General features: G+C 43.8%; 1 protein-coding gene across 3 annotated transcripts in view; it reads right to left on the reverse strand.

Moving 5' to 3' along the window:
* DAO (D-amino acid oxidase) overlaps nucleotides 1–19,656 on the reverse strand; it is a 180,347-nt gene that overhangs the window by 120,581 nt on the left and 40,110 nt on the right. Inside the window, exons 2-3 of one of the 3 annotated variants that reach the window (XM_069214775.1) lie at nucleotides 10,337–10,420; nucleotides 10,146–10,218 (exon numbers count right to left, since the gene is read on the reverse strand). The gene's annotated coding sequence lies outside the window, so the exon portion shown is untranslated. Of the gene's footprint in view, nucleotides 1–6,946; nucleotides 6,997–10,145; nucleotides 10,219–10,336; nucleotides 10,421–19,656 lie in introns of those variants that run through there. The other 2 variants (XM_069214774.1, XM_069214776.1) reach the window with 2 other exon arrangements.

Here is a 19,656-nt window from a genome sequence, read left to right on the forward strand (position 1 = left end):
ACGCCACTGGCTACTAGTAGGGCTATAGATTTATATATGCGATTCACAATAGAGACGTCATACACAGTAGTGCCATCGGGGGATCTGGATTCATCACACTCTCAGTCATGTGACATGCCAGAGAATACCTACAACCAATACTCAGCCACGGATGGGAAGCTCCATCCTCAATGCAGGAAGTCCACGTCAGTGCCGCCGCAGCAGCAGTAATTGGTGATGAATAGGAGTTGAGTTGGTCTAGTTTGGCTAGGTGTAATAAACCCTGTGCTGGAAATTAAAAAGTACATATGCCATTTGGGGACTCACCCTCGTCTGTGGACAGCAAAACCGCCATAGCTCGAAAGATATTTCCCAGCCTATGCCTCTCTCCTATGTGTTTCTGATACGGAGTTTGACTAGGCTTCTTGTCCAGTGTCATTCTATAGGCAGGGCCACTGGAATTAGGCAGCAGTGGAGCACAAAGTTCTGCAACAGTGTTTAAATTATGCAGCAAAAAAGACAAATTATGCTGTATAATGCAACACACTTTTGATAGTTTTACTCCCTTATATTGTCATTTTTACACAGTAATACCTTCTGGGCAAAGATTTCTCCTCCTCAGGTACTAGCTTAACAACCAAATACAGAAAGAAACACATGAAAGATGACCAGTTAACCTTTGCGAATGGCCTTCAATGGACGCAAACACGTCACAATATGTTTAGTAACTTCTCATCAACCCAGACAAATCTAAGCTATTCCGACATGGAAATTTGATTGGGATCCCGCTTGAGACACTCCCACATGAACACTCCCCTGGGTGACTGACAATGTTAGATATTTGGGCAACAAGTTGGCGCACACAGCACCCTTGTTCCTTGCTCTCAATATCGGGAGAGTGGAGGAAGGGCTCTGTGCATCAATCCACTTTTGGAAGGAACTGCCCCTGTCCCTCGTGGGCAGAATGGCTATTAGGAAAATGGCAGTGCTGCTGAGGTGCTCTATGCGCTCCAGAGCTTCTATCAAACAACAAAGGCAGCCTACCTAATAAGAACCCGAGCCAAAACACGATTCTTCGAAGCACAATAGTTATTTTTGGAACATATAAATTAATATACAATGAATTTCAAACTCAGTCGAATTAATATCTCAACAGTAGGAAGTAAAGACCACCTCAAATTACCAGAAAAATAAATACGCAGGCTGAAATCAATATAAACATAGATGTATATGTGCAAGGCTCACAAAAGACCCAGAAACAACACACATGGAACCTGTAAGTTAAAGCAAAATGCACATAATAGCATAGTACAATATAAGAAGTTTTCCAAAAAATGGCCAAAACGACCCACTTTAAATAGAGTTCATACTTGTAACCCAATTAAATTCAAAGGGTGACATTACTAGGTTCGTTCTGAGCACAGTTGACAATGTTTCTACCCCTTAAGAAAATATAGGGTCTCATCAGGAATAAACAAATACACGGGGACATCTCTTGGAGCCTGAGTTGGATTCAATAACTAGTTCCCAGAGGCCTCATAACAATGCTCCATACCGTTCTGGTATCGAGCTGTACACCATAGAGCAACTGTATGTGCAACCGCGTGTCCATGCGTAGAATTCGTGTAGAACGATGCTACGCTGTATAAGCCCACTGTCATGCTTGTAACGTGGTGGGAGAAGGAACCTCACTGCAATCAAGGAGGGGCAGCCCCGGGGACTGCACTGCCAGCTCTAACGTTGAAAGGTGGAAACACAAAGGCCCATATTTATACTTTTTTTGCGCCGGATTTACGTCATTTTTTGGCGCAAACTTACAAAATATAATTGTATTTTGTAAGTGTGTGCCACTTTTGCGTCAAAAAATGACACCAATGCGCAGCTAAAAAAAGTATAAATATGCGCTGAAGTGCGCACAATCGTGCATACATAACGGTGGGCAAGGTGCACCTCGCCATAATTCAAGAAAGTGTCTTCCCCCTCCTGCACTTCATATACAACACCTGACCAGATAGTTGCCCACACTGTGGGAATATGGCTGCGGACTTTCTGCACATGGTATGTGCATGCTTATCTCTGTTTACTTACTGGCAAGACGTACTACAGGAGCTAAATATGGCCTCAAGATGGATTGTACAGTTGGAAATTAGATAGGTGCTGCTAGGTCTACTACCCTCTCCCTCTAACAAAAACTCAGTAGGAAGTTTGTCCTCCTGGGCTTGCTCTTAGCAAAACAACATATTATTATTATTATTATTATTAAATAGCTGGTAGTTGTGTTTTATGTTTATTGGAATGACTGAACACCACCAATCCATATCTCGCTAAATGTCTATTGATTGTAACAATTGTTTGTGATATCCTATGGCACTGTGCATATTCTACGGTAAATTTTCAATATGTTGCTGCCCAATTTATTTGGATTACAACAAAACCTTACGAACAAAAAAAACGTTCCTGTGAAATTATGCAAGAGTGAATGCTACCTAGCACACATCTCCCTCAAATAATGCTCAGTAAGGTGCAGGGTGGTTGTAGTCCATCAAATTTTCTGCCTCAGGTTGGCATATTGGCTATGTCCTTGATGCCAGATGGTCTAGAAAACCCATTTCCGACCTGGGTTCTCATAGTAGTTTCATTTCATTCTCCAGTTGTCAAGACGATGGTCAGGCCTTGCAGGAGGGTTTAGAGAGGATGTCTTAGGAGTTAGGGACCCTGTTGACTCAGAGAACACTTGGAGCCTGATTTAAATCTTGGCAGTCTTTCTGGCAATCCTTGGCAGCCCCAAGAACACCGTCAAGTCAACGGTGTTCCGCCTGCTGTGTTTAGATGTATTTTGGCTGAGCTGCCGGCTGCTACAATGGGGTGCTCTTCCTAGACGTCAGGTGAAGGGGGGGTTCTCGCCGACCATATTTAGATGTCACAGTCATACAGGCAGTGTACTGTCGGTGGATTGCTGACAGAGGAAGACCATCGCTGGACCCAATGGACATCGGACAATGGCAGTGGCTATGGAATACAGGTAAGTCACACACACACACACACACACACACTGTACCTTGCCCATGTGTGTACACCTGCATCACGCACGATACACCACATCACATACACACTTGTATCCATTGCCATTCCATCACAGCACAACACATACATGCCACTAACACACATTGACATACATCCATGACACAACATACACACGCTATTGATTTTGCACCCACATATGACATAACCACAACCAGCAAGACAACTACATACCCACCTACATAAACACACACACACAAAGGCACAACTGCACACATCCTGACAACAACCGCCACACAACAACACTCACATGAGTGTTGCACCCAGCAACAAAACACACAACACAACATACACAAAAACATCAAACCCATACTGACACAATATCACCCACTCCAGCTCCCTCCACCTCAACCAGCCAATCGCATCACACACACACATACACGTACTGACACACATACACAACTGGAAGCACAACATGACAGGTACATGCCCCTTGCAATGTACACCCATGGACACAGTTGACAAGCGTGACTGTACTAGCATTGTGCTGCCAGCATTCATTTGACAAAGAACACTGACACCAAAATGACAGTTGTGTATGTGTGCATTATGTGTGATGTACAAGTGTGTCCCCATCCATGTTTGACTCAATCGTGTCCCTGATATATGCATGTCACAGTAATAGTCATTTAATATTAGCAGTTTAAAGAAATTACTGTGACATGTATATGACTGTAGTGGTTCCGAGCTCATATGTGGTGCCCACACAACGCACACAGACAATACGGGTTCCTTACCTTGGAGTCTGGTGATGGACGGGGTCGTGTTTTCTCCATGTTCCAGTGGCAGCAGCGAGAGAAAGCATTGTTCAGTCGTGTCCAGTCAAAAACAGAAGTGGATTCTGGAAAAAAGGCATGTTTCCACTCTATCCCCCCTCAATATCCCACCTTTCTCCGCCCACTCCACCAATTCAGATGTTGAGGTCAGATCGCCACAGATGGCTTGGGGGTAAGGCACATCCAAATCTGCACGGTGGTAAGGGTGGCTGGAGTGCGATCAGCCATGACTTCCTATGGCAGTGGAGACGCGAATGGGAATCCTAGAAGGAGTCGGCGGGACTCAGACGGGCTTTTGCCTATGGGACTGCCAATATGTAAATGGAGCAGGGAGACCACCAAGGTGGCGGATGGGTTTTCAGTCAGAAAACCAACGGCGGGACCATTTCCGCCAAGATGTAAATCAGGCTCTTAGGGTTTAATGATAATGCTGACCTGAGGGTTGAGCTCATTTCTGAGGCAATAGTGTCTTGTTTGTATAGAGCCAAACTGCGAAATCTGAGATGGCCACAATGGTGATGGTGTCAAAGAAGGTGGAACTGAGTAAGGTTGCACAACTTCAAGGGTACCAGAACATTGCATGTGAAGTAGTGTTATCCAGCTACAAATTTACTGGCAAATGGCATTTGCCAGGAGGTGGATACATAAGTCACACCATAGGGTATGGAATACTGAAACATGCAGAGGATGAAAGTGTTTTTAACCTGTGTCCATGTGGCTACTGGGTGACCGCCAACGGTTGCTGGTTACAATGTTCTCTCATGCAGCAGAGGATTGCAGCTTCAGGAAGTGTTAGGAGAAGAAACAATGTACTGAGGACAGAGGAATCAACAGAAATGTATCATTAAATGCAGTTTTTCCACTTCTGCTGGTTAGTGGTGCTGGTAGGCGAAATGTATGTGATTCAGAAAATGCTTCACATTGACAACAGTGCAGTGTCATCAATAGTGAAAAGGTTTTATCTAAAGGCTTGGATGTTTTACAATTGTTGAGAGTTGTAATGTTGCAATGTCTTAAATTTAACACATTGTTCTGAGTGCTGCCTCTTGCTGGAATTGACAACAGTTTGGCGGATGTGCTTTCTGATAGACAGTGGTTGAAGATCCAGGGTTTGTTTCTGGAATAAAAGATGTGCTAGTCCAGATCACTTGAGAGTTACAAAAACACTGGGCTCCAAGGTGCTCTAGAGCTGGTATAGGGATACTTGGCAGCATCAGTGTGAGGAGTTGAGTGTAGGGTGAGACATTAGCATATGAAAACAGAGAGGCAGACAGTCCCTATATATTTGGGGACATTTTGGCAAGAGAAGGAGGTGAACAGTTTTAGTTAATACTGTTTGGTTGTTGGTGCTTTTCCAAAGTCTGCAACTAGACAAAATAGATCAGGAGAAGGATATATTGCTGTCTGGATGTGCAGCAACTGTTTGACCCAGCACCACTCAGACGGACCAGCCAGGAAAAGGCGAGGTAGTCAAGGTACGAGTGCTGTGATTGTGTTGTGTCCACTTGCAGCCCAGCCTTTAAGATGATGCAGAAATAATAGGCTTGGATCTCAAAAAACAAAATGAAGACACAGCTTTTCAGAATTCAGAATTCATGATCAGGTTGGATAAGAAGGATCTGGAAGACACACAAAAAATATGGCCAGTCACAAGATGAGCATGGATGCCATTGTCGCTGAGGGAGCGATAAAGTTGGCAGCCATAAACAGTGCTTTCTTTCCATTCATGGCAAGCAACATTTTGCAGACTTGCTTAGTGATCTGCTTCTTTTTATCAAGGATGTTAAAACTCCGAACATGAAGCATGGCACTGAGCCGTATGAAGAAATAATCGCGGCTCAGATCAAAGGGAAAACCGAAATCAGATGGTAAGAGGGAGGCGGGGCCATCGCACACTGGAACAGGAGGAAGCATGACAGTGTGATGGCCAACAAAAATTTTCTCTTAGTGAAATGAAAAATAAAATGTAGATTTATATATAGCGCTGCTTATCACCTGTCAGGGTCTCAAGGCGCTGTCAATGGGCACAGGAAGATTAAGTAATCTGCCCAGAATCACAGGACTTTTCGCCAATGCCGACAGTCTTGCTCTGGAAGCAGTCGCTCTGACAGCTGTGGGGGAACTTACCACGCAAAGGAGGGATATTTAGCACAATGCACCAATAAAAGTGAAGCATTTAAGACAAACACAACAAAGAACGAACGACAAGAGTGGGCATGGTTAATAGCCCATATTGAGTAAAACACTTTTTGCAGACAGCGCTGTGTGCTGCCAAGCTCAACCTAAAAAGTCGCCTCGGTCTACAAAAGATCTAAGAGAGAGGTCTGTGAGACCAGTGGGTGAGGGGTGATGTGTTCATATAGAGCTAAGTATGATGTAGGAATCAAGGTTTATTATTTTCGTTTTATACCATGTTTAAATTCGAAAGCGATAGGCAGAGAGTATGGGAAATTCGATCTTTCTCCTTCCTTGATTAAATGCACCTTTTTAAATACAAAAAAAATACAAAGACTCGATCGATATGTTTGTCGATTTGCCAGTTTTAAAGAGAAACATTACAAATAGAGGTGTAACTGAATAAATTACCCTGAACGAAATACTTGTTTACGGTTCTCTAAACCAATATTTACTCAGGCGACGAGCGATAGGATTCCACAACACTACCCCTCCCCCACCCACCCACCCTTGCACAAATGACTTCTCGACAGTAAGATGTTATAAGGAGAGCAAAATGTATCCCCAACATTGAGTGACGAGTTCTTCTGCATAGGCGAAACGGGCACTACAATGTGCTATCTGGTTTCAGCTGGGTCTCTTAAGCTATGCTTTTAGATAATTTGGATAGAAAATATTGTATTCCTGTATTTTACTTGGCATGAAAACTGTCAAAGTGTTTCAAACGCGTCTGTATCCACACTGCTGTGGTAAATAACATTTTACCTACAGAAGAGAAGAACACGTCACTAACCACTGTCCCAGGACCTAATGTTTACTTTGGAAAGTTACTGGCATGCCGCCTGCATTCTAGGAATGCACGTCATGCCAAGAGTGTTTCAAAATAACCAGCGTGTCAAATTATAAATCCTATCCGTAAAATATGTTCTACTTACAAAAGCTGAGGCCTCCTCGTCTGCAGCTGGTATCTTGCATCATGGTTTAGGAGGTGGAACAACCCTACTGAGGATGTTATTTGTTGCAGAAACTGGATTGATTTGGCAAATGACCAATGGTAACTCTGCACTGCGCAGCCAGTGTTCACTGACGGCAGATGTTGCTCGAGTACTGTGTGATTTCAGTACAGCATGTTATGATCAGCCTGGAAATACTTTTCAGAACACACCATCATTATACCTTTAAGCTGCACTTTTTAAAGATCTTTGACGCTTCATGGGTTACTTGAGAGTCTATGATTGCCAGAACGCGAGCCAAAATAATATGTACAAGCATCTGTGCAGACAATTCGACAAGCTCTGGCAATCTCAGTAGGTCTGGCTTATAAATGAAAGTGCCTCTTCAGTCATTGATGGGTTTAGACAGTTGATAGGTCATCATACATGGAATCTCTCACTAATCTTCCCGCTCATACACCCATTCATCCACCTACTGGCTCATTCTTGCATTCTCCCATTTACACACAGAGAATGAAACACATACTCAACAACATATGCATGCAGGTGCATGTTTTCAATAACAAACAAAATTAAACATAGCAGCATTTTTGAATATCACAATGTTCTTATATCTAAAGCTTATTTACCAGTAGGCAGTGAGACAAGTGAACTTGTTGTCAGATGCCAAGAGCAGCTGGGCTCCAACGTTTAGGTCTCACCTGAGACAGTACATTCACTGTCAATCTGTGAGACGTTTTGTTCGCATACAGGGGGCTTAGTGAATACCAATTATTAACCATTGGTTGGCTCATTGCCACTCTCATTTCTTTCTTCCTCTTTGGTCAGCGAGGGTTCACTTCCTCTGTGTTTTAGTCCATCCTCTGGAACATGGCCCAAGTACTGCTTCCTTGGCCAGTGGCCTTCCACTGCTCTTGGAAGTACGTTTTTATTTTAGGTCCAGCATCCCATAAGAGTGTATGTGTTTGCAGGCAATTTACCCCAGCCCATCCAGCTCCACTGATTGCTCCCTCTCACCATGCATTGTTGCTTGCCCACTTTGTTGCTTCCCTCTCTCACCCTCTTGAGTTTTTGTTTTTTTTGCTCTGCCCCATCCTCTCTGTCTGCCGTCCATGTTGCTTTGCCCACCAACCTCCCTTCCTGTTGCTTTGCCTCCACACATCTCCTTCCCACCATCCGTGATGCTGTACCCCCACCCTCCCTGTCCACATCTGTGTCATGTAGGCGAGCCCTAGTGCCTTTGTCAATATTTGTTCTACTTGTTAGTTCATCTTCTAGGCTAATGATACTTTTGTGGTGAGTACTGTATTTTCACAGGGCGACTGCCTAGCTCTGCCCTAACAACACCCATTCCTTCATGGTGGGATATATATGTGGTGTTCTTGAACATCCAAGCTTGATCTAAGCATCCCAAAGGAGAGGACTGTATCTTCTTTGGCACAACTCCTCCTTGTGCACACCTACAGGATCTCCTCTTAGGATTTCCTTGTGCTGTGTGGGGAGGGGGGTGGGGGAGGGCTGGCTCCTATTTTCCACTGCCTTCCACACTCAGGAAACACTGGTGCACTCTAGCAGCTCTTAAATTAATTTTATGTTTCAAATTTCACACTGTTCTTTTCTCTAAATTGTATTTCCCAGTAGGCACTGCGTCAAGAGGTGCCAGGAGGGGCTGGGCTCTAGTTTTTCAATTTGTTTGTTCATCTGTTATGCTAATGTTACGTACTTGCTGAGCGCTCAAGTCTCATAGGACGATTGCCTGGCTCTGCCCTAGCTATGCCAATTTCTTCATGGCGGGCTATAGCTGCATTGTTCCCAAGCATCTATACGCCTTCAAGTGGACAGGATTGCACCTTGTTGTCAATTTGCGGCTCAATTCATCCTTGGCAAGCCCATCTGCACCCAGACAGCACCCAGCACCAACAAACACGGCCATCCCATCCACCCTTCAATCTAGTGGTACTCCAGGAAGAAACTACTTGAACTAAATGTCACAGGTGAGCATTGTTTGCACCTTTGCATGCAAATTTACAACTCTCCATTTGGAAATGTTCAACCATACACTGGAGGGTAATTTTCACTTACATATATTGCATAGCCCCTGAAAATGATGACCATGCTTCTTCATAAATGCATGTCCTCTCGCTAAGCGTGGTCTAGATATTTTATTGAGCTACCTGCACCAGACTTGGTATTGTTCATGGAAATGTAGCTTCACGAGTCCTTGGATGTGATATTGCAATGGCAATTCCCTCTGGCTACTTCTTCTCCAGGACATAGTGCAAATGTAAAGAGGCTAGCCACGTAGCCATTGTGCATAAAAACATCTTTACATACTAATCAATAAACCACGCATAGCCTTTAACAGGAGAACGCCTTCCACTCGCTCTCAAAATTCCTCCCTTCCTTCACCATTACATTGACTTTATTTATAGTCCTCCAAGTCCTAAAACAGGCTGTGCCACAGCTCTTCACCTTCACCATCTTAAGGGTCTTAATTTCCATATGCAAAATATGCATGATCTGGATTCCATCAAGCCAATAGACTCTCTGAAAATAACAGGTATAAAATAAACAGTTGCCACCCCCACACACTGTGCAGGCCACATGCTGGACCCAATTGTCGCAAACACTGATGTCTGGAAAATTTCTGTCCTACTCCTGTTAGCATGGGCAGATTATTTTGTAATTCCCTTCTGTAAACTGGCAGCACAAGGGCACTGCCTTTCAGAGAGCCCACAAAATTAAATCTTTACTAAAAGCACCTCCTGATGTATCAGATAACGTGGAAGCGGCAGTCAGAAACTTTGACACTTGGATCTCTTTAACCTTAGTTCAGAATAGTCTTCCTAAAAATCCCACTTTCTGAAAGAGAGCATCTCGGGCCTCATGGTATTCAGAAAAAGTCTCTATTTTCATGCGACAATGTAATTGATTAGAACGGATCTGGATAATCTTATTCCCAAGCATATTAAAACACCTATAGAAGGTAATTAAATACTACCAGCAAGTTACACACTACCAACAACTCGAGCCACATATATTGCCAATGAATTGATCCTGCAAATAATTGTCAAAAGTTTCACCAGTCATGGCGCCTGTAACAGCACTATTCATACCTCCCAGGATCTATATAGTAACATGGCCACTTTTGTTCCAGGAGAAAATACAGAAAAATACAAACCAGTTTCTCTTCAGCTATTATGGAAAAACTGTCTTCCTCCAGTCCCTCCTTTTCGGTAGACTCAAAACCCAGTCTGCAAAACATTCAAACATTAGTTAAATCAGGCTCTCCCCTGAAATACTTGTGAATTACAGGTCTATTTTTCGGCTTCTTTTTCAGCAAAACGTATTGAGAAACATGTTAATACCTACCTGGCTAACGATCTGGAGAGCAGCAACCTCCTTGATGAAACACAGTTAGGTTTAGGAGCCCATTATACCACAGAGACCAAGCTCCTGGAGGTTGGAGATGAATTAAGACACATCTTAGACTCAGAAGAATCAGCACTTTGATTTCTCCATCACCACTCCACGGCTTTTCACATGATCTCTCACACCACACACAATTCAGCATGGAAATTGCTTCCTTCTTCCTATCTGAAAGAACCCAACGTGATTCAGTGCAACCTGTTCAATCACAAATTTCCCCCTCCACGTGTAGTGTGCCCCACTGCTCCTTATGCAGCCCTTCACTCTTCAACGCTCCCACTTTCTGCTCTGATCAGATCTTTAATTTTCAGTATACTTTCTTGTTCCAGTGATGCACGTATAATGGTGTTGCTCGCTGACAACATCAGCTTTATCCAGGAGTGCTTCTTTGCATGTATGTCAGTGGTGGCGACCTGGATGAGCAAAAGTAGTCTTACACACAACTCTGACACGCAGAGATTCTTCTTTTCAGCAGCCAGGACTCAAAGTCCCCGACCTAGTGTCCACCTAAACTGTGAAACACTCCACTCCACACATTTAACATTAGAAATCTTTGTATTCTTTCTAATAGTGAACTACCTCTTATTTTGCAAATTACTCAGCTACTTCCAATCTGCTTCAGGATAACCAGAGCTCTTTGTAGAATACTACATTTCTTTCTCCTCTCTTCACTGAACAGTGTAGTTTGGGCATTGATTATGTATCATCTGGATTATGGGAGTTCCCTCTATTTTGGTCTGCCAGAATAGTTTACAAACAGATGCCTTGCATGAGTTAATGTAAACATATATGCACGTACAATGGCAGGTTGTGAAATGCCCATTTCTATGGTTTGGTCCCTGCTGTGCCTGGGAATCCTCAAACCTCATACGATGGCTGGTCACACAATGTCCATTGCTGTGAACTGCTCTGATACCACAGAGAGGCATATACCAAAGCATTTACTCCACTTAGGCCTAACTGCAGTCAAAAGGCACCATAGTCGTTTGAAATAACTACATACCACACAAGGTATAAACATGCATGAACCTGTATCTTCTCACAATTTCTCCTAAACACTTGCAGCAACAGGGCGAGATATGGCATAGACACACAACACCGAAGCACATTCCACTTAGGCCACACTGCACCACACACAGTCTATTCTTTCACATGCTAACAGTAAATGCATGGGCCTGCTATTCATCACTGATATTTACTTAATTTTCACACGGAGGCACAGACACAAAAACATGGAAGGAGCACAACTGTGCTCCCACTTGAAAGACACTCCTTCTTCCATCCAAAGCAGTCTCACTGAGCAGTGTTATCCGTTCACAAATGTGTTCAGCGCCGCATCAGATTGATGAAGCACTATATATATATATATATATATATATATATATATATGTTTATGTACAAGTGCAATATAATATATATGTACTGTATTAAAATACGTTGCTGACTGATGCCTTATTTCCCAAACCTATGTAAGTGTGTACTGTAGGTATGATTAAGACTGTGATATTTGAAGATTGTTTTCCAAAATATAATATTTCGTCTTAAATGTCTATGTTCTGCCTTCTACCCTCCCTCTAAATACTGTTGGAAATGTTTGTCAATATCCAGGGATTTACAGCTACATGGATGCATTCCTCATTTGCATTGACGCCTCCCTGACACTGCCCTAGGTATATCCAAAAGTCCAGATAAATTCAAATATATGTGTGCAAAATATAGGTATAAGGTGCTTACTCTACCTACACATGCAATATACCTTTGCATGTTTGTGAGTCAGGCATATTTTATTTAGCTAAATTAAAGATCTAAGGCAGTACTGTTTCTTTGTTGAAAGTTCGTGGTTTCACATTCCTTGTTAGACCACAGATGAAGAAGCTTTCCCACTTGAAAGGATAAGATGTTGCTTCTTTCCTGATGTTCATGCAGTCACCTAGAGGACTCAGGTGACCATACAACAGGTACTTAGGGGCCAGGTGAACAAGCTAAACGGTGGCAGGCCAGTGAGGTGGATCTTAAGTGACATTCTGAATAAAAGGTCTGACCTGCATGGAAGCCTCTTGTGAAGCCAGATGAACAGGTGGGGGATTGGATACATCTTTGTTGAGGCCATTTAAAATGCAAAGAGAATCATCATAGATTTATTGACTCAGTTTGGCAATTATATTTGGGAGAAATTGAATCAGAGAAAAAGCATACATAAATTTCCTCAACAAGAATACCAAAATGGTATTCCTCCTGGAACTAATTTCTTGGAACCCGGATGTGTAGCATTAGCATTTTTCATTTGCGTTGGAGGCAAATATATTGAGCTCTGGTGTTTCCCAAACTTCAAAGATTTTGGAAAACATCCCAAGCCTCCATGGATTACTCAGTCATAATTGTCTGGCTTGGAGGTGATTCCTCTATATGGAAACCCTGATGCATGTTACTCTTATTACACTATAACAACAAGGACTGAATAGAAATATTGTTCACTGATAAGTTCAACCAACTTTCCTAACTTTTGATGCCTTTCTGAAAGTGTTAGATTAGCAGTCAGGATCATGAAGGTACATAAGGTCATGAAACCAGGAGAAGAGACTTGTGGGACTGTTGGATGAAAGTTCATCTTCAGATGACAGCATTTACTCTCCATAGATGTCAACAGGTAGCAGGCAGAAATCAGACCCCCCCACACCCAGAACACACACCAGGAACCTCAGAATAATCATCGAAAGCAAACTGGACATGACTGCAGAAGTCAATACCATCACTGTATCCTGCTTCCACACCCTGAAGATGCTGAGAAAGATCTTCAAATGGTTCCCAAGCAACACAAGAAAAACTGCCACTCATGCCTTAATCACCAGCAAGTTGAACTATGGGCACACCCTATATGCTGTGATCACAAAACAACTCACTAGAAGACTACTGACCATCCAAAACTCAGCAGCCAGACTCATCCTGAACCTCCCACCCAAAACACACAGTACACCACAACTCAGGGAACTGCACCTGCCTGCAATACACACATGGGCTCAATTCAAACTTCTCACACACACATTCAAGGATCTCCACAACTCAGTCCCCACTAACTTGAACAGTCGAATTTCCTTCCATTAACCATCCCGACACCTCCGCTCCACAGGACTTTTACTTGCCAACATACCACACATACACAGAGCCAGACCGGGTGGACAAGCGTTCTCTTTCATTGCTCTTAAAGATTGGAATGGCCTCCCTCTCTACATCAGAGCCTCCTCCTCTCTTTAGTTCTGCAAGAAGCTGAAGACCTGGCTTTTCAATTAACCAATCTACCATAGATAGGGCTAGGTACACACACTTAATTAGCGCCTGGATACCCTCAAGGGAAACAGTGTGCTCTAGAAATACACATAACATGATATAGTAACATAAAAGGCAGTCCGTCTTAAACAGGAAACATATTTAGAATTATTTCATATAGAACTGCTTCTAAGTACTGAATGAACCTAAATTAATTGGAGGATGCTATTGTAGCACTGGTCTGGAGACTCAGGTTTTGTAGAAAATATTAAATTGTGTGCCAGTGACAGTCTTACACTGTCTTCTGTTGGGAATTGACTCGGGGCAACCAGTCATCCAGATAGGGGTATACAAAGATTTTTCTCTGAGTGTTGAAAGCTGCATCCATCACAATGCATTTTAAGAAGGCACAGGAGGCCTGCACTTGTGCTAGATGGACGATCAATATACTTTACATTGTTTTTCTCAGTTTTGACATCGAGAAAAGCTTGTTTTTCATTAAGACTGAAATATGAAAGTTAGCATCTTGCAAGTCTTTGGCGCACATCCAATCTCATTGTTTTAGATGAGAAAAGAGCAGATGTTGCATCATCATTCTAAATTACATTATCTTAACTAGCTTGTTTGCAGTTTCGAAATCCATAATTAGGTGAAATTCCTGATTCTGGCCTTTCTTCTTCACTATGAATTAATGGTAGTAACTACCTGCAGTAATTTTATGTTTTTGAACCTGACTTCTTTTTAATTATCAGAGTTCTGACCAGCTGGAAAACATGTAAAAGGCTGACGCCCTTCATGCATGGTTGTTGGAGAAATGTGATACCTGATCTTGTATCTGTTCTGCAGAATATCTAGCACCCATACTAATTATGTGTTATCCTTTGATATGCTGCAAGATGGTTAGTAAATATCACTCCCAACATTTCCTTTCACAGTGCGGAGGTGGGAGATGGCAGAGCCATGGTTTTGGAGGATGGGGCTTTCCTGCAGTGGCAGAAAGTTTATCTCTCTCTGGTTAAGCACCGATAGCAGCTTGCCTTAAGAATGCTTTTGCTTCATGGCCTTTTCCAGCTGGATGTATAAACCTGCTGCTGCTGGCTGCTGCTGGCCCCTACTGAAGACAGAAGAAGACAGAAGATGGCAAAGGGCATCAGGCGTGAGAAGACAGAAGGTGTGAGAAGACAGAAGGCATGTGAGAAGACAGAAGACATGAGAAGAGTACTGACATGTGAAGACAGAAGACAGCATGAGATAAGGAAGACAGCAAAAACAAGACGGTATACAGAAAGAAAAAAGAAGATGGACAGCAACGAATAAAGAAGACATAGAGGAAGGCATCGAAGAAAGAAGACGTCAGCGAAGTAAGAAGACGGCATGCTGGAAGAAAAAAGAAGACAGCAACGAAGAAGACAGACAAGACGGCAGCAAAGGAAGATAATGTAGTGAAGAAAGAAGACGGCATGCAGGAAGTAAAAAGAAGTACCTTCAGCATCGCAACCAGAAGAAGGGCACTGGCTAGAGTCCAATAGAAAGTGACCAGAAGGAGTACTTGGTCCACAGGCATCTCGACTGGAAGATCGGCGAAGAAGACGAACATGACAACAGGAAGTGACGTGAATACGACGTGCTGGCCAATCCGAAGCAAGTAAATCAGAGCGATATAGGAGTAAGCCAGTGGTAAGTTCAGGTAAGGAAGGGTCTGGTTCCAAGCCCCTTTTACGTTTTTTTACTATCTAAAGATTTCGGAACTATCCAAGCAAGCGCGCGTGCAGGTGAAACCTAAAAAGGGGGAATTAGTGCATTGTAGGGCTCCATGATATGTGGCATCTATGGAACATCTGATCTTGATTATAGAGCCACAAAAGTCAAATAAATATCTTCAATATTCAGCTTCTTTGATGTTCTATTCATGGCACAATTAAAAAATATCATATCGTCTGCTCAGGGAAGTCCAAATTGGGTCTGGAATACACTCCTCAGTGCTTTTTTATATACATGTTTCATGCTTGTAGCATGAGGAGAGGTTTATCCCATTCACAGTGGTGGATCTTAGTCCCTTTGAAGGGTGAGAGGCCCTGGGGAATTCCTTTCTAGAGTGTCCTGCCCTGAGCATTGCCCTGGTTGATTCTTCCCTGGGATTTGATTAGTGCAAGCATGAGTGGTGGTGACGCTGACTGGCCTGAGACCACACAATTGAGGGATGTGTATTTTGGCCTTTCCCAATGCTATGGAGGAGGAACTGCGCTCCCTAGGGGATGAAGAGGACTATATAGATGGTTCTGCTTGGCACCTGACATATTTTCGAATGAAGGTCCTGAGGTGCCCTGCCCCTTGACTCCAGCAAGGCAACTCATTAGAGGTCTTGCATTTGCCAATAGTGTGAACAGCTAGACTGTGAATGACAAAGATGTAATGTTTGTCCTCCTAGATGTCTTCCCACTCCAAGAGGAGCACATGTAAAAGAGCCAGAATGGTGGCCAGAGAAGGGAGATAATGAGAGAAACACCTCAAAAGAAAAAGGTGAAAAATAACTCAAACCATCAAGAGAATAGAACAAACAATCAAAACTGAGTATTCAGTCAAATGAAAACTGCTGTAAAGGCTGCAATGTTTTAAGATCCTTGCTTACCTAGGAGAAAAATGGACGGCCTGGCAGTCTCGACTGTGTTCAATGGAAAAGTTTAGCTTCTAGAATCCTTATGGTGTAATGACATTTTTCTGATTTGTGAAAGCAGTGACGTAATTTATTAGGAGGATGTGGTTTCATTTGCTTTTTTTTAAGAATGACAGAAAATGCAGATTCCAACAGACACGTTTATTTTCTTAAATTATAAATAAATAAATAAAGCGGATACCTTTAAAAAGGTTTTATGGGATACCACGAATGCGTGGAAAAATTACACTGTTTGTGATCATCAGAGTTAATCCCATGACATAAAAATGAATGCCTTGACGTGCAGAACGTTCAGCGCTCCGTTGTTCTCCACCTAGGTTCACGCTCTACAATTACACAAACATCACTGCACGAAAAGTCACTACTGCCTGACAAAAGCAAGTAAAAACACCGTTGACAACAATGACGGTGGTGCCGTAATATCCAAAACTTCAAAATAGGTTAGGATCTTTGAATAATAGGTATTATATGAGACATGTTACACATATGCAGAGTGACATAGCCGATCCTCAGGAGTATAGGGATACATATTACAATGGCATGCCAAACACGAACGCATGCCAGCAGCAGTATATTAGAGTATAAGCATAGGCAGCTCTTAACACCCCAAGAACGTGGCTGATAATAACGTCATATATGTCACATAAATACATTCTATGACATATAGGCACATGTTACCAACTCAACCTAGGCATCATCTGATCCCACATGTGACAGTCGATACAAACTACTCAAGCACCGCATGATCCCACGTCCTCGCCCGCAGATGTAGCCTCAAAAGAGGTAGAGTGTGGTCCACAGCTTGGCAGGCTGCCTCACTATGTACAAAACTGGAATACCGAAATAATTTGTTGAAAAAGGGGTGGACATGGACGTAAACCATGTTTATGGAAAGTAAATGATAAAAAGGGGTCCCCCAGCCTGCAAAAGGAAACATGCACCACTTAAATAAGAACATAGATGCTAAGTTTCTGGGGCGCGATATGTGTACAATGTAAACCATAAAAATGTATGAGTTTGAAACGGGCATTGCAGGAGATTATGGGAGCAACCACCCACATTTTAGTGCAGTCCTCATCAATCATAGGTGGGCCCAAATCCACTTTCCACCATTCGTGCAGTGTTGTGAGGGGGGGTGGACATCCGCACGCAGTGCTCCATGCAGCCCAAAAACTAGGCTACGTGTATTAGTAGAATCACATTAAAACTGACAGCTGAGAAGCAACTGCGGTTCCGCCTCTCCCGGATCCTGCACGCCGTCACAGCTAGGGTACCGCACAACAGAAACTGCCCCGCGGGGAAGTTACATTCCGTGCATAGATCAACGAAAGGGTCGCAACCCGCCATTCTCCTCATGTGCGCCCACTGCATCTAAGCCTACCACTTCGCAGTCCTGCAGGTGACCCCTCTTCCACCTCTCTGATCTGTGTGATGAGGGCTCGAACTGGGAGATGTGGGTAGAAAGGGGCCTGCAGTCGTGACCGACAAAGCACCCTCATCCAGAAGGCCTGAAGTACCGCTATGTCATGCTGCCTTGCAGGGAGGGCCTGCTTGCGATTAAGCGAAAGGGCCCACAATTGGGGCTGGCCAGGTCTGGCAAACCCAGCAACCCCGGGGCCCTTGCCCCCAGAAACCAACCCATACTCCACTGCAATTGTGCTGCCACTTAGTAAGATTCTGTTAGGAGCGTTCATCCTCCCACCCATAGTCGCTCATTGCAACTTAGCCGGTGCTGTACGGCGCTGGCCTTAGATCCATATCAAGTCGATCAGAATTGAGTCCATCTCCTGGAACGTATTCCATGGTACCACTTTTGGGAGGACCACAAAATGGTATAAAAAGTGAGGCAGCGCCACTAAGCAACGGATATGATGGTGCCACCAATAGGGGCAAAGTCTTCAAAACCCCCATACTCACATGAAAAACTGTCACTGCCGCTCTCACCTTGCCCTCCAGGAGTTCTGGGAGTGGCCAGTAGATTCAGACCCTGATATTGTACCGCAGATTGCTCCCAGTGGTGGGGGTTCACTCCCGCTTTCATGCAGTGGAAACAGACTGATTTGGAGTCAGTTCACGCAGAGGCTGGAGGCTTCCCCAAAGTCCCCGAGGAGATGCACCGATTTCTCAGGTTCCGTACACAAATCATGCAGGTCGAGTACTATGTCATCACCATAGAGTGAAAAGTAATGGGAAACTCCAGGGCCTGACTGCCAGCATATAGCATGCCACTATGGGCTCTGCACGCCAGAATCTCCACTGCAAGAGCAAAGAGGAGAGGAGAAAATAGGCACCCCTGATGGGTGCCCCTTTCCACTCTAAATTGTCTGGAGATTGTTCGTCCCATTCAAATCAGCACCACAGGGCTCTCGTAAAGCACATAAGTCCATTCTACAAAGCGGCATCCCAGTCCCACGTGGAGCATAACAGCCGGGAGGAAATTTCAGTCCAGGCTATCGAAAGCCTTATCATTATCCACAAACATGAACCCAGCCCATTCTAGTAAGGTCAGTCAGTCTTTCACAATCACTAGCCGGTGTCGGATGTTGAGCATTGTGCAGTGGCATTGTATAAATCTAGACTGGTCAGTATGTATAAGACTGGGCATGTGGGGTAGCAGGCGCTGTGCCAGGACCGCACTAAGAATTTTGTAGTCAATGTTCAACATTGAAAATGGCTTGTATGCCATCATATCAGAAGTAGGTTTTCCAGGCTTAAGTAGGGGCACAATAAGGGCCTTCACAGGTTAGGGGCAGAACCCAATAGGTGAGACCCTGCCAGTAAAGTGTAGCCAGGTGAGGGGCCAGCAGATCAAAGTAGGCTGCATAAAACTCCACCAGGAGGCCATCATCCCTGGCACTTTCTCGTGGGACTTCAGCACAGCTTTCCTCCTCCGAAAAATCCTATCCTAGCACTGCCATCATCTCTGGTGTCAGACTGCAAGGCAGAAGGTCAGTTAAACATCCATAGATGGTCTGCTCCCACGGTGCACCCGGCATGGCGTAAAGTCTGGTATAGTAATTGGCAATGGATTGGTTAATCTCGCTTTGCATGTGTAGTTTGACTGTTTCAGTTATGAACACCTCCAATGTCAGTGAACTGCGCCTGGCGGGATTGGCTAACCATGTCAGCAGGGATCCTGTCTTATTCCCTTCCGTGTTTGCTCAAATCATGTAAGCCTTGTAATAGAAGCAGCATCAGTGTGCCCCATGTTCCGCCACCCTTTCCTTCGCTTCTATTAACGCTGGTTGCAAATCTGGCCGTCCCAGCTACAATCACTCAAGATCCTTGAGGACCTGTTCGTGAGTGACTATTTCTCTCACTAGGT

The sequence above is a fragment of the Pleurodeles waltl genome, chromosome 11, assembly GCF_031143425.1.
Source record: "Pleurodeles waltl isolate 20211129_DDA chromosome 11, aPleWal1.hap1.20221129, whole genome shotgun sequence".
Taxonomy (NCBI): domain Eukaryota; kingdom Metazoa; phylum Chordata; class Amphibia; order Caudata; family Salamandridae; genus Pleurodeles; species Pleurodeles waltl.